Source organism: Schistocerca serialis, chromosome 7, assembly GCF_023864345.2.
Source record: "Schistocerca serialis cubense isolate TAMUIC-IGC-003099 chromosome 7, iqSchSeri2.2, whole genome shotgun sequence".
NCBI classification, from domain to species: domain Eukaryota; kingdom Metazoa; phylum Arthropoda; class Insecta; order Orthoptera; family Acrididae; genus Schistocerca; species Schistocerca serialis.
The window spans coordinates 363,770,154-363,786,265 of NC_064644.1; positions in this window are offsets into that span (position 1 = coordinate 363,770,154).

Sequence of the window (16,112 nt, forward strand, 5' to 3'; positions counted from 1 at the left end):
CCGTATTAATTTGCTTACGAAGAATGGACGATCATCTGGATGCACAACATAAAATACCACCAAGTTGTAGACCATAACACTTCTGTCAGCAAGCCGTTTGATATTTTGAGTAACGCTTTATCATTCCAGTTTGGTGAGGGTGGACAAGCTTCCACTCGTTCTTATCTACGCTAATTCTGCTTATTGTGGTGGGTTGATCCCACGTCAGTATTAGTAATGTTATTTATCTGTAACGTTAAATATTTAAAAATATAGGAATAAATTTCTGTAACCGATTATTCGAAATGATTGTTACAAATAAGTGGAATTGTTCACATGTCAGCCATATGTATTTTAACTTCATGCAGTGTTGTGTTCCAGTCCTCACATCGACCGGTCTTAGCATTTACCACTTCTTCCTCTCATGTGTCATTTTTTCTATGTGAATGGTAAACACGGAATGTCTATTATTCACACCGATCGTACAAACAGCTTCTGGTTAAAGATGGAAGCACTTTCGGTCAATTAGAGTCGTTACCTGTTTAACCACCGAATATACACCTGCTCAACACATTATATACTTCAGACATACATACAACAACAAGTTAGGGCTCTCCTTTACATTATCAGAATTACTCTCACTAGATCGTTTCATATTCTTAACACACTAGTAAAAACCTCCGGCAAAGATGACAGTTTTGACAGTTTATAAACCGTAAATAACAACTATTTCTCCCAGTCTTGATTCAACAGAATGTGCCAGCCTCCCCCACCGGCTGTAACACGTCTGACGAACCGACTGTCAAGCCATTCCTTCCGTATTGAGAGGGGGGGGGGGGGGGAGTAGATTTACAGCACTTACTAATTTACTTACGAGGAATATTCAGCAGTGCTTGAAAAACAGATGTCTGGTTTACAAGCTATTAACTTTCAAATCTTTTTCTTACAATTAGTGGACTGCGACCGAATGAGCGTGTAGGATGGTAGATAGAGCTCTCATCGACCCCGGAAGATTCAGCAATGATGGACTTGACCTATCACATCCAGCAGCGAAGAGATGTGCGTTGGTGGATGTAGAGGGATTATGGTGACCCTCCTCATTCAGTTACGACAGCAGCTGTGATCTGCCACACAGACGTGCTGTGGCCAACAATGTTTGTCGGTACCAGCCCCAAGCAACTTTGTTCCCGCCTGGATTTATGACTTGACATACAAATTTATATCATACCACTGCTCCAAAGTGCGAGGTCCCCCATTTTAAACAGGCTATTTCAACTACCTTTTCGTTGCCCACATTTATATTTCTGTTTCCCTAGCAGTCACCCTCCACGCAGAAGTCATGCTTTGATTACTTTTGAATGCATTACGGGAACAGCAGTGATCAATGTCTTGTAAATAATTACAGAAAGGGGTTCCTACTCAATGGTCTGAAGATGACCACAGTAGTGGTTGAAACCGGTCACCTTCTTAAATAAATCGTGATCAAGACTGTTTTTAATAGTAATTATCATGCTTTGATGTTACACTCGGTATATGTGGCGTGAGTACTGCTTCTACACATCTACTCGTTACGGATCCTCTCAACCGCTTACCACCTCTGTAAATTTTTTTTCTAACTGCATCTGCGACGCCATATCTATTACTCACACTGTATAAGTGTGAACAAAATCCATGTACGTTGTTCCAAGCAGTTACGACGAGCTCTCTCTTTTAGACTTTAGCACAGAACTCAGTCAAGTAGCATACAGAGTCCTCAGTGATTCTGAGAGATCCATTATCCTCTTAACTTCCTAGGAAACCATCCAAGAGGTCTTCCCATACACATTCATGTGGAGTTTATGTCACCTTTCGACCTACTCTAAGGTAAATGCAGATTTCCTGTGTGACCATATAATACCTTTTTACCGAATTTTTTGACATTTCCAACACTTTACAACAATTATCATTTTTCCATATGTAAGTATGCAAGTATAAAAAAATGGTTGAAATTGCTCTGAGCAATAAGGGACTTAACATCCGAGGTCATCAGTCCCCTACTACCTAACTAACCTAAGACATCACATCCATGCCCGAGGGATGATTCGAGCCTGCGACCGTAGCGAGTGTGCGGTTCCAGACTGAAGCGCCCTCTGCCACACCGGCCGGCATGCGAGTGTGGGTAAGGTCTTATTGCTTACAAAACCAGATATTGCTTTCTCCCCTCTCTCGTAGAAACGATTCACATACATACAGAAAAACAGCGCTGTAGCGCTAGAAGTTTCCAACTGTACTACATTTAGAAGCAAAATTATAATACGAGGTCGGAAGTGACGTCATTATTACGTCAGCAAAAGTCTCAGCATCTTGGATCTTTGGAACAGCCTGTACAAAAAGGGGGTTTGAAAGCAGGTCCCTCTGTAAGGTAATGGATGACTGATGCCATTGAGTAGGCATATCAGTGGGGGGGAACTGTTTGTTTCGTACAATATTTGAAACCTCCGGCATAGTTGGAGGAAGGGAGTCCCTGCTGGACGTCAACACCTGAAATGAAGTAACTGTGTGTTTACAGCAGAACACCAACACACTACCTCCTACATAAATCTGTGTGTGTGTATTTCAGTGTGAGTTCTGATACTTAATCTAGCCAATGGAGGAATAAATATATGCCCTGCCTGGATTGGGGCTCCGTATGAAACGAACATCTGATCGTGTACGCAATAAGAGCTTATTTATACTTGTAGATATTGGAAAAGAATGGGAAATGTCAAAAAGTTCTGTAAAAAAGTACGGTATGGTAACGTAGAATGTCTGCTTTCATCTAGATCGGAATGTGACACCAACTCTACATCAAAGGGCCTAAGGAGAGCTCGTGGATGCTTTCCTGAAATTCTATGAGGATGATTGACCTATTAGAATTGCTGCGCAGTCTGTCTGCTATTGACTGAGATCTGCGTTAAAGGTCCAGACAGAGCGCTCTTCGTAGAGTCCTTGGCAAAATTTAGAGTTAGGGGTAGATAACATTCCCTCTGAATTTCGAAAATCATTGGGGGAAGTGCGAGCAAAACGTTTATTCACGTTGGTGTGTAGATTGTATGAGTCTGATGACATGCCAACTGACTTTCGGGAAAATATCATCCACACAATTTCGAAAACTGCAGGAGCTGACAAGTGTGAGAATTATCGCAGAATCGGCTTAACACTTCATGCATCCAAGTTGGGGACAAGAATAGTAGACAGAAGAATGGAAAGGAAAATTGAGGATGTGCTATATGACGATAAGTTCGGCTTTAGAAAAGGTAAAGGCACGAGAGACACAATTCTGACCTTGCGGTTGAAGCACGACTATAGGAAAATCAAGACAAGTTTGTAGGATCTGTCGATCTGGAAAAAGCCTTCAGAAATGTAAAATGGTGCAAGATATTAGAAATTCTGAGAAAAAACAGGGTAAGGTATAGGGAGAGACGAGTAGCACACAAAATGTAGAAGAACCAAGACGGAATAATGAGAGTGGACGAACAAGAACGGAGTACCTTGGATTGAAAATGGTGTAAGACAGGGATGGAGTACTTCCCTATACTGTTCAATCTGTACATCGAATAAGCAGTGATTGAAATGGAAGAAAAGTTCAGGAGTGGAATTAAAATTCAACGTGAAAGGAAATAAAACATACGATTCGCTGATGACATTGTTATCCTTTGTGAAACTGTAGGATAATTATGTGATCTTCAGAACCTAATGAACAATCTAATGAGTACAGAATATAGACTGAGAGTGAATCGAAAGAAGAAGAAAGTAATGAGAAGTAGCAGAAATGAATACAGCGAGAAACTTTACATCAGGATTGATGGCCGCGAAGTAGATGAACTTAAGGAATTCTTCTACCTAGGCAGTAAAACAACCAATGACGGACGGAGCAAAAATGACGCAAAAAGCAGACTAGCAATGGAAAAAGGGCATTCCTGGCCAAGGGAAGTCCAATAGTATCAAACATAGTCCTTAATTTGAGGAAGAAATTTGTGAGAGCGTACATCTAGAGTACAGCGATGGCCGGCCGATGTGGCCGAGCGATTCTAGGCACCTCAGTCTGGAACCACGCGACCGCTACTGTCACAGGTTCGAATCGTGCCTCGGGCATGGATGTGTGTGATGTCCTTAGGTTAGTTAGGTTTAAGTAGTTCTAAGTTCTAGGGGACTGATGACCTCAGAGGTTAAGTCCCATAATGCTCAGAGCCATATGAACCATAAGTACAGCGTTGTATGGTAGTGAAACATGGACTGTCGGAAAATCGGAACAGAAGAGAACCGAAGGATTTGAGATGTGGTGCTACAGGCGAATGCTGAAAATTTGGTGGACTGATAAGTTAAGGAATGAAGACATTCTGCGCAGAATCGGTGAGGAAAGGAAAACACAGAGAAGGAGGAGGGACGGGGTAATAGGACATCTGCTAATACATCAGGAAATGACTTCCATTGTACTAGAGGGAGCTGTAAATGGGAAAATCTGTAGGGGAAAATAGGGATTGGAATACATCCAGCAAATAATTGAGGACGTAGGTGCAAGTGCAACTCTGAGTTGAAGAGGTTGGCACAGGAGAGGAATTCGTCGGGGGCAGCACCAAAAGGCAAAAAGAGGGATGCCATCTAACGTACTATTCAGAAGAGGTTTCCACCCCTCGTACTCTTAGGTGTTTACGGACAGCCGTGCAGGATTGGCTCTGGCTCTAAGCAATATGGTACTTAATACATCTGAGGTCATCAGTCCCCTAGACTTAGAACTACTTAAATCTAACTAATCTAAGGACATCACACACATCCATGCCCGAGGCACGATTCTAACCTGCGACCGGAGCAGCAGCGCGGTTCCAGACTGAAACGCCTGCAAGATTCATGGTGTCGGTTCCCTCCAGCACTACTTCAGACATTAGGTGAGTCCTTGCCAAGTCGTGTTGCGGCACTTCTGCATGCTCGCGGTGGACCTACGCGATATTGAGCAGTTGTACCTGTTCCTTTGGCTCTTCAGTGTAGATTCAAGCATGAGAAACATATTTCTCTCAAACCAAAACACTGTTCTCCACAACACCGGAAGATAAGGATAACGCCGATTTAGGACTGGTACCAATAAACGCTGTTGACAACAGTTTTGTGTGGCACTTCAGAGCTGACATTTTAACTGAATCATCAGGGTCGAGGAAATCCTGCTCCACCCACCAATCCGTATCTCTTCACTACGGGTATAGGAAAGCAAGTCCACCATTACCGAAATGACCAGGGTCGCCGAGAGCTCCATGTACTACCCTTCACGTTCCTCTGATCATAGCCCACTGGCTGAAAAAGTGATTTCAGAAGTCATTGCTTTGTAAACCAGATTTCATTCTCAAAACGCTGTTGAATGTTCCACGTAAGTAAATTTGTATGCTGTAGGATATGTGGAAGGGATGACTTGCCTGTCAGATCGTCATATACACTCCTGGAAATTGAAATAAGAACACCGTGAATTCATTGTCCCAGGAAGGGGAAACTTTATTGACACATTCCTGGGGTCATATACATCACACGATCACACTGACAGAACTACAGGCACATAGACACAGGCAACAGAGCATGCACAATGTCGGCACTAGTACAGTGTATATCCACCTTTCGCAGCAATGCAGGCTGCTATTCTCCCATGGAGACGATCGTAGAGATGCTGGATGTAGTCCTGTGGAACGGCTTGCCATGCCATTTCCACCTGGCTCCTCAGTTGGACCAGCGTTCGTGCTGGACGTGCAGACCGCGTGAGACGACGCTTCATCCAGTCCCAAACATGCTCAATGGGGGACAGATCCGGAGATCTTGCTGGCCAGGGTAGTTGACTTACACCTTCTAGAGCACATTGGGTGGCACGGGATACATGCGGACGTGCATTGTCCTGTTGGAACAGCAAGTTCCCTTGCCGGTCTAGGAATGGTAGAACGATGGGTTCGATGACGGTTTGGATGTACCGTGCACTATTCAGTGTCCCCTCGACGATCACCAGTGGTGTACGGCCAGTGTAGGAGATCGCTCCCCACACCATGATGCCGGGTGTTGGCCCTGTGTGCCTCGGTCGTATGCAGTCCTGATTGTGGCGCTCACCTGCACGGCGCCAAACACGCATACGACCATCATTGGCACCAAGGCAGAAGCGACTCTCATCGCTGAAGACGACACGTCTCCATTCGTCCCTCCATTCACGCCTGTCGCGACACCACTGGAGGCGGGCTGCACGATGTTGGGGCGTGAGCGGAAGACGGCTTAACGGTGTGCGGGACCGTAGCCCAGCTTCATGGAGACGGTAGCGAATGGTCCTCGCCGATACCCCAGGAGCAACAGTGTCCCTAATTTGCTGGGAAGTGGCGGTGCGGTCACCTACGGCACTGCGTAGGATCCTACGGTCTTGGCGTGCATCCGTGCGTCGCTGCGGTCCGGTCCCAGGTCGACGGGCACGTGCAGCTTCCGCCGACCACTGGCGACAACATCGATGTACTGTGGAGACCTCACGCCCCACGTGTTGAGCAATTCGGCGGTACGTCCACCCGGCCTCCCGCATGCCCACTATACGCCCTCGCTCAAAGTCCGTCAACTGCACATACGGTTCACGTCCACGCTGTCGCGGCATGCTACCAGTGTTAAAGACTGCGATGGAGCTCCGTATGCCACGGCAAACTGGCTGACACTGACGGCGGCGGTGCACAAATGCTGCGCAGCTAGCGCCATTCGACGGCCAACACCGCGGTTCCTGGTGTGTCCGCTGTGCCGTGCGTGTGATCATTGCTTGTACAGCCCTCTCGCAGTGTCCGGAGCAAGTATGGTGGGTCTGACACACCGGTGTCAATGTGTTCTTTTTTCCATTTCCAGGAGTGTATGTTACAGCTATTGAATCAAGTCTGGGAGGCATGGTTGTTATTTACACTTTATAAAACTATCAAATCCATCATCTTTGCTAGAGGTTTTTAGTAGTGCGTTAAGAATATTGAGAGAAAAATCTGATGTGAGCAATTCCGGTTATGTTAAGCGTCTCATTTACATAATCAGAATTTCTCTCACAATATTTTTATCCAAATATTCTTAACACACTTGTAAACTACTTGTTGTATCGATGTTTAAAGGATGTAATGTGTCGAGGAGGTGTCTATTAGGTTGTTAAACAGGTAGCGATCCTAAATGACTGAAGGTGCTTCCATTTCTAACCAGAGGTTGCTTCCTATCATTGGCACGAATAATGGTCATCCTTTGGTTACCATACACAAACAAAGGATGTCAGATGAGAAGAGCTAAATACTAAGACAGATCGCTGTCAGCACTAAAAACAGTATTCCAGGAAGTTGAAATAGATAAGGATGACATGTGAACATTCGGATGCACTCTGACAATCGCATCGAATGCGCAGGTATAGAACTGTATTTCTATATTTTTAATTAATTAATGTGGAAATAAGCATTCCAGCAGCTGACCTACATAATAATAGCTAAATGAGAGATAAATAACTATACTGAGACAGAATGATATGTAGTCAACCTGGCGCCGTTTAGAGAATTAATGTAGATGTCATTGGGTGAAAGCACATCCACCCTCAGCAAATTGGATGAAGGGTTACACAAAATACGAAACGTGGTCCTGACAGTAATATTATGATCAATGTCTTTGTGGTATTGTAAGTTACCTATCCTGATGACTGTTGATTTGCCGTAAGCAAATCAGTTACCAAAATTTTAGGAGAGTAAATCTGAGAACTCAAAGGACTACTACGCATCTGCTCTACTTGTTCTGGTTGGTTGGTTGCGATATAGACTAAATTATGCCTTTCTGATATGTGTAGAAGCCATTGTTTGTAGAGCAGATGTATTAAAATTACATTCGCTCCACAATCTGTTAACTAGAGGTAAATAAAACAAGCTCGGCTGGAACTGACTGTGGCAGCTTTTCTAATTGTGGATCGTAAAATTCGAATTCGTATTACATTTTTAGAAGGATAAGTACTTTAAAAGGCTGTATTTTAATGAACTATTTAATATTGGTAGGATGCAACATTCGATAAAAAGATAATCAGGACTCATAATGGGTTATAAGAAAAGTGTGCTTGAAAGCTGTACTCCATGTTGCACGTTGAGATGACTGTTAATTAATCATGAGAAAATTACTATGAAAATTCTAGCGAGAGTAAATCTGACAATGCAAAAGACAACTACGCATCTGCTTTAGAGGGTGGGTTGGTTGTGATATAGAACGGTTATACCTTCCTGATACGTATAGGAGACGATCGTCGATCAGATCTATTTAAATTAGTGAGACTGTTCCACAATTTGTATACTGGAAGTGTGTAATACGAGCTCAAATGCAGTTTCGTCACGTCTTTTCTGATTATGAATCTTAAAATTACAGTACATTTTATATTTTTAGCTGGATGTATATATGTTTTGGGAGGCTGTAGTTTTAATCGATTATAGAGTAATGGTTTGATGCAACACTACAATAGCCGCGCGTGATTAACCGAGCGGTCTAGGGCGCTGTAGTTATGGACTCTGCGGCTGGTCCCGGCGGAGGTTCGAGTCCTCCGTCGGGCATGGGTGTGTGTGTTTGTCCTTAGGATAATTTAGGTTAAGTAGTGTGTAAGCTTAGGGACTGACGACCTTAGCAGTTAAGTCCCATAAGATTTCACACACATTTGAACACAATATCACAAAAAACTGCAGAATAAATGCAATTGAGATCGGCAATGATTTATAAAAGGATGTGTGGTTACACATAGTATTCCATGGTGCACATCCTCATAACTGTCGATTTGTCGTAAGTAAATCGTCCAGGAAAATTATTACAATGTGGCCCTGTTCACTGCAGCAGAACACAAAGTAATAAGCAAATAATGCCGTCTACATAAAACTCAACAACATCTCGCGTGCTACACGCACTGATATAAATTAACGAAAAGAGAGTAATTGTTGAACAAAATATTAAAGCACTAATAACGAACCAGGCAGTAACAGCCAATTCCAGTAAACCAAAAATGCAATATCACTATTTTTAAGTTTCATTTCCCTGTATCTCATATTTCATATTTCCATCTTAAAGAAACTGAAAATATTGACCACAAATTAATTTATTATATCTGTTTGGCAAATTCATTTTTCATCATGTCTAGTTTTTAAATATTCACAAACTGTAATATATTATAAATTGCTTGCTATTAACCCACTAATCTTCCTCCACAAATTAGAGTTATTTGCATTACTGAGCTTCTTCAGTAGAACCTCCTACTACATAGGTTAAAATGCTATTAAGGTTAAAACTTTCTACTCAAAATTCTATACTGGGCATCATACAATAACTTTTTCAAACCATACACAGCAAGAGTATAATTCAGAATTTCATCATCGATTGTGGCAACAGCTTTATTGTTGTTTCCTGAGTAGCTGAAAGATTCGTTCTCCTAGACGTATTTATGACATACAAAGGATAATTGTCAGTAAAATTTATCGCCACCACTATTCAGTTGTGTGACTCTCTTAAAATCTAGAAACGCATCTTACGCTATCAGACAGTTATATGGTGGATCTAGATTCCACATTTCTTGAGGAACTGTTCATATCTTCAGTTCTTTCTGTGTATGTTCTGTAATTTGATGTGATTGAACAAGGTAGGGTTGAAACTTTCTGGCGGATTAAAACTGTGTGCCGTACCGAGACTCGAGCTCCGCGCCTTTGCCTTTCGCGGGCAAATGCTCTACCAACTGAGCTACCCAAGCACGACTCACGAACCGTCCTCACAGCCTCAATTCTGCCAGTACCTCCACCCCTACCTTCCAGACTTCCCCGCGAAAGGCAAAGACCCGGAGTTCGATTCTGCGTCCGGCACACAGTTTTAATCTGCCAGGAAGTTTCATATCAGTGCACACTCCGCTGCAGAGTGAAAATCTCATTCAAGGAAGGGTTAATTTATTTATTATTCTTTATTTTGTCTGGAACACAATGAAGGTGAAATAAGGGATATCCAATTTTGCAGAGTTGTAGTAATTGGTGATATCTAGTTCAAAATTTTTCTATCTATTCAATCCAGCAATCTCTGTGGTTTGTGTTTCAAAGTAAGGTATGAAAATCTTCAGAACTTTTTAATCTTTTTTGTTCTAGCTCGAGTGAAGAGTCTGGTTCAAAGGAACACGTATTTCTATTGATTCTAGAACCATTTTTCCTTCCTTAGGTCACATCTTCAATGCCAGATTGACAATGGTCATTCCGTCGAAAAATGGCATCTCCAGCACTTGGAAAACATGTAAAAACTACAGTTAAATCTCCATCCCAAACTTTCTTCATAATCTTTCAGAATTTCGTTAAATTTAAGGATGAATTACATCATTTTTTTCCATTTTTATCTTTGCCCTTTTTGAGGATATGGCCCTCCATGTTCGTACGACGAGTTCCATACCGTATCGGTACTATCCAGCGAATACCGGTGAGGAGTTCCTCGCACTCTAGATGTGCAACAGACTTTGATATTTCTACCTGCGTCTTGGTACTATTTTCAGTTACTACCTCAGTCCGGGAGATATGTTGGCCATCAATGTTAAGCGCCAACCGCATCTTTGTCGGTAATTGCTGGTCACTGTGTCCGCAAGCATCGGCGTTCGCATCTAGGCCACATCACGTCGAAGTCTGATGGGGTGGTCTACCCTCCAGCAGGGGACATAGTTGTCACTGAGTTTTGGGAGCATACTGGACACCTCTCTTTATAGGTGTGCTACAAATACAGTATCTTTAGTTGGAAGCATCACAATTTTACTATAATGTCACATAGTGTAGAAATGTAATGTGGTATTCCTTATACAATGTCTCTGGCTTATAAAATTCTGTATGACGCCACTATTTCTAGCAACGTGTTCAACATTGTGATGTCACACGCTAGTATTGATGCATAACTCATAACCAAGGCTGACTACACCATGACGTCGACTCGTGACGTGAAGCTGCACAATGTTGACACTTAAGTCGCTTAATAGGGTAAAACACAAAAAAGTTGTGGAAAATTGAGATGAATTACGTAGCTTCCTGGGTGTGACCTGTGCTCCTGCATTGAAATGTTAAGCAAATAGACAAGCGACTTAAATTTCTAATGACAAACTGACTCGGTCCAACTCTATTTTATTCTATTCGAGAGTGTCCTAGTTATGAAAGATAGAGTTGTGAGGTGTACTTCAGTATCAGTGATTGCGTGAGAGAATCAAGACTTAGACGCAATGTCGAGAACAGCTTTACTTTATTGGACAAAATACATAAATTATGGAAAACGTGGTAAAAGTACGCAATATTAAGGGAAATACGTAAAAGTTGTTGTACTTACATAACATGCGTCTGTGTGTGGCACCTGATGCTGCCTGGAAATATTAAACAAATTGATCGAGATGGAACTGATTTGTTGTAAACAAATAGACACGATCTTACAATTTGTGGACTCTGCTGCTGTCACGTAATATTGTTTTTAATAAATAGGTATTGCCTCTCCCTACACTCTCCAGCTTCTTAGTGACACCTCCCACACAACTGTCCCAGTTATAAGCGATAAGTGGGACGAAGAGGAAGAGTAGAGGGGACTGCTGACACTTTTAACTTACAGCACACAATTGTCTGGGTGATTCACCCGAATAAAGCAAGGAACCTGTGTAACCTGTCACCGGATGCCCTTATCAGTAATCTTGCGATACGAGTGTGGTCTCTGCCAGAACCTACCCTACGTTTGTACTATTTCAGTATGACAACAAAAAATTAGTTCAAATGGCTCTGAGCACTATGGGACTTAACTTCTGAGGTCATCAGTCCCCTAGAACTTAGAACTACTTAAACCTAACTAACCTAAGGACATCACACACATCCATGCTCGAGGCAGGATACGAAGCTGTGACCGTAGCGTTCGCGCGGTTCCAGACTGTAGCGCCTAGAACCGCTCGGCCACAGTATGACAACAGAAAAGGGTTATGGAAAGCGGAGCGCAGATGAATTGCGTTTAGATGTAACAGTATGTATAAATGTGGGCCACTGATTAAATTAAGGTGCACATATGAAAAATACGCCTAAGCCTACAACAAAGCGGCACTCTCAAAATAAAACCGTGTTGTTAGCAGGAATACCAAAGTTTTTGGTCGCAGTAAAACTGCTTCTCAGCGAATTTGAAAAAGAATTGGAAAACATATTCTTACATTTGAAGAAATGATTGAGTTCAAGCATGTCGGACGTAAGAAAACTTACCTTTGACATTGCTGAGAGGATCGCATTGTTCGTAACTTCAAAGCAGATGAATGAATGGGAGACAAAAAGTGGAACGATGAAAGCTCCAATCAACACTTCAGCCTAGCCACGGAGTCTGTGAGCTGATGAGCAACACACGTGAAAAAATCAAATCCAAGCAAAGCAGAAGAAGTTTTTACCTACAGCCTGCAAAATCTCCATGCTGTACCCCAAGACTGATATGTTGCTCAGTTTAGCTGCGATTCCGTAGAAAGTGGTAGAGGTGATGTACAGTATAACAGGTCATGAATGCCCATCCAAGCTCGGGCTCGTGAAGCTAGTTCGTCCATGGATTATCTCAATCAAATGGCCCTTAGGATTTCCTCCAATCTGTTATCTGTGACTCTCTAGTAGATGTCGTCCCTCGAAGCTGTTCTTATAGCGCATTTGATTCTTCAGAAGATGCCAGCAGGCTTCCGGTGCTTGTACGTGGACATGCCGATAACTTATTTACTTGAATTTAGTCCCGGGAAGCCATTATGAAGCGTTTATTGGCAAACACCATGAAATAGTAACAGTGTAAAATTTTGAAACGATTACTCCCAAAAAATTTATGAGATTCCAGGGAAAAGTAAGACCGACTATCAGATAAGAACAGATTCCGATTATATCCGTCGCCCACTGACGAGATGGGCTCGTGCCCGAAATCTCTTGCTTACACCATAAGACTTTGTAAATTTTCGTAAATCTTCGGTAATTTAACCATATACATTTATCTACTAAATTAACATCGCTTACAGTACAGAGACATTATAGTATTAAAGCCCCGATGACCCATAGGCTTCTCATAGTATTTGCTATGTCAAAAAATTGACTTTAATAGGTAATATTTAATAGAGAAAATTCTGATACCACCTCAAAACACTTGTGGTTCCCCTACGTATTGACTGCCAAGCAAAATTCATTCCCAATTCGCGCATACTTCTGCTCCCTGCCATAATTCACTATCGCGCCATACGGCAGACTCGTCACTACTCTCTTCGTGGGAACCAGCTTCGTACTCGCTGCCATCGTTACATGCAGCACTGGTTACGGCATGCAGTTACTTCTCATGTCTGCCGAGTTTTAGTACTCAGACTGGTACATCCATTAAGCTCGGGTAAATAGTTTCTAAGGGTGGTACAATTTACGCACCCCACTACTACAAATTAGGAAACCTGCTTCCTAATTTGCACAACTTGCGTATGTTTGGAAAATTGAGTGTAGGCCTAATGTGTTTATGTTTCTCAGGCTTCCAGTTCTTTAACATGGAGAACATGCTGCAGATGATTGGCACTGTTTAAATAATTTTGTAACTTACTGATTAAGCTGTAATAAAATAAGCCTCAAATGTGATACAATTTGGGCAATTCTTCTCGACACGCACTCGTGTACTGCAAATGAATGTCCACACCTGTCGCTTCCAGTGTTCAGTAGCGTCCGCTATCTGTGACAGTAGTCGTGTTATGTATCTGACATGAAAGTCTGAAATGTAACAAAATGTAATACGTAGCATCTTCATACACTTTGTAGCTATATATCTTTTTCTTTGACATGTGTGGCAGTTGGCTAGGATTTCGGAAAGAATTTCTCATGGATACCAGAATGAAATTAAATGTAATTATGATATTTTCATTTCGTGCACATTTTGCCTACATTTTCGTTACTTTCGGCAACACAAAGTCCGAAGCGTATAGCTGCGCATGGTCTATAAAATAATTTTCCTCCTGACGGTGAGCTGTGGCGAGGCTCGAAAGCTACTTAATGATGCGATAAATCACGTCAGATTTAAAAGGTGAGCGGTTTCATGTCATACGAAGATAAAGAGCCAAAAGTAAATAGGTCTGACTGAACTAAATAAAATTATCGATAATTTTTTTGCGTATCGCTCCTCAATAGGTAAAATTTATGTCACGTAATATGGTCTAAGTTCACTTGGAGATGTAAGAAATATAAGCTTTCAGGTTGATATGTCTCATTGAACGAAATAAAATTATCGATAATTTTTTTTTTGGCTTATTGCACCTCAATCGGGAAAATCTATGTTACGTACTATGGTCTAAGGTCTCTTGGAGATATAAGAAATATAAGCTTTCAGGTCAATACAATTAAAAAAATACGGCTATATGTGTCACGTATTTTGATATTAGCAAAGTCACTTTTCAAAACCAATACATTAACTACCCACGTACATGTCGACACTGTAGGTGTAGCAGTAGAGCGCATGCGTGAAAACAGAAACGTCACGGTAACGAACCCCAGTCGCAACACGAATTTTTTACTCTTCGTTTCAAACCAGTATTCAATCCTGAGTGATGTGAGTAAACGCCAGAAGCCACTCGTGTTCTGAATTCCACACATCAGCTCCTCTTCCCCAGTTATGTAACAGGGTGGGTTAGGGACACGTAATTCGCCAAGTTGCGTCCAACAGAAAGACTTTATCCAGGCCACTGAGCCGCACGAAATTATTATTATTATCAGTATACATAATTAAGTCTGAGCGGAACACGCTCAAAGCGCGGGAACTCCTCGCACTTGTCAAGTTTTGTATTTCCTGTCTCAGGCTCGCGGGATACGCAAACGGATTGGGAAGATACTAAATTAGTAAGACACGAAGAAATTCCAGACATTGGCTGCGAGGGGACAGTGCTTTAAATCAATGAGGAAAGTTCAAAATTTATGCGGATCAGGGTTTTTTTCTCTTTTTTTTTTTTGTTAAATCTCATTTCGTTCGGTTTTGTTCGTTGCATCTGCTCGGGCGGACGTCGTAAGACATCCGCGTAAGTACGTTGTTGATCGATTAACTCAGTGTTTTTGTTACAGAGGGCAGCTAGCCCTCTGACCGAACACGCTGAGCTATCGTGTCGGCTGAGTTCGAACACGGGTCTGCTGCTTACTAGGCAGATGCACTAACTATTATGCCAGAAGGACATAAACATTAGCGCACCTGATCGAACTACCCTAGGGCGCCTCCCGTCGGACTCATATTCTCACCTTACCCACACACTACTAATGTAGTGCCCATTGCCCACTATCCTCCCTACTCGGGGCATTTCGCCGATTCCTGTAAATGTTCGAACGAGATGTGCACCTGCACTGAAGAGATCATTAGCCGTTCTAGCCTACATTATGGATATGTGGTGTCTGTTCTTTCGAAAGCGTACGAAAGAACAGGCCCCACATATCTTTTAAATTAGCAGCTGAGTAACAGAACATATTTATGTTGTAACCGTACTGAAACGTCATAAGATAAACGAGCGACGGCTTCTTTTGGATCACAGCAGGGAAATACGTTTCACATGACGTTCGCAGCCGCAGCGCTGTCTCAGGTGCTCGGGGTTATTACTACCGTCGCCTGGTGCGCCCTATGGTAGCGGCGCCTGTCGAGAGAAGGCGGGGACAAACTTTGTCCGGAACGCGAACCCTGTGAACCGCCATCAAAAGCGCGAGCTCCGCCGCTGATCGGCGGCGCGCGCGGCCGCCCCGCCGCCTTTGTGGCGCTTCTTTGCCGCCGGGTTTATTAGCAGCCGGCGGGCGCTGCAATATATCACGGGCTCGGCCGGCGCGCACCTGCTGCCGCGGCATTAATTAGCCGCTCACACCCACCCTAAATCAACTTCCCGGCGCCGCCGATACGCGCGAATCCCAACAGCCGCCCTGCTCGCCGCCTCCTTGAGGGTGAATCTCGACGGCCACAGGCCCGAAATCGGCACAGATGTGTTTGAAACTGCACTTAATTACCGTACCACATCTCTTAAAAAGTACTGTACACTAACCTCCAACCATCAGTTTAACACGGGGCCGAACTCCATCCGGATAATCAAATATCCCGATAATTGGGTAAACCATAAAAACAAGATATTTCCTTTTAGAAAAATCAAG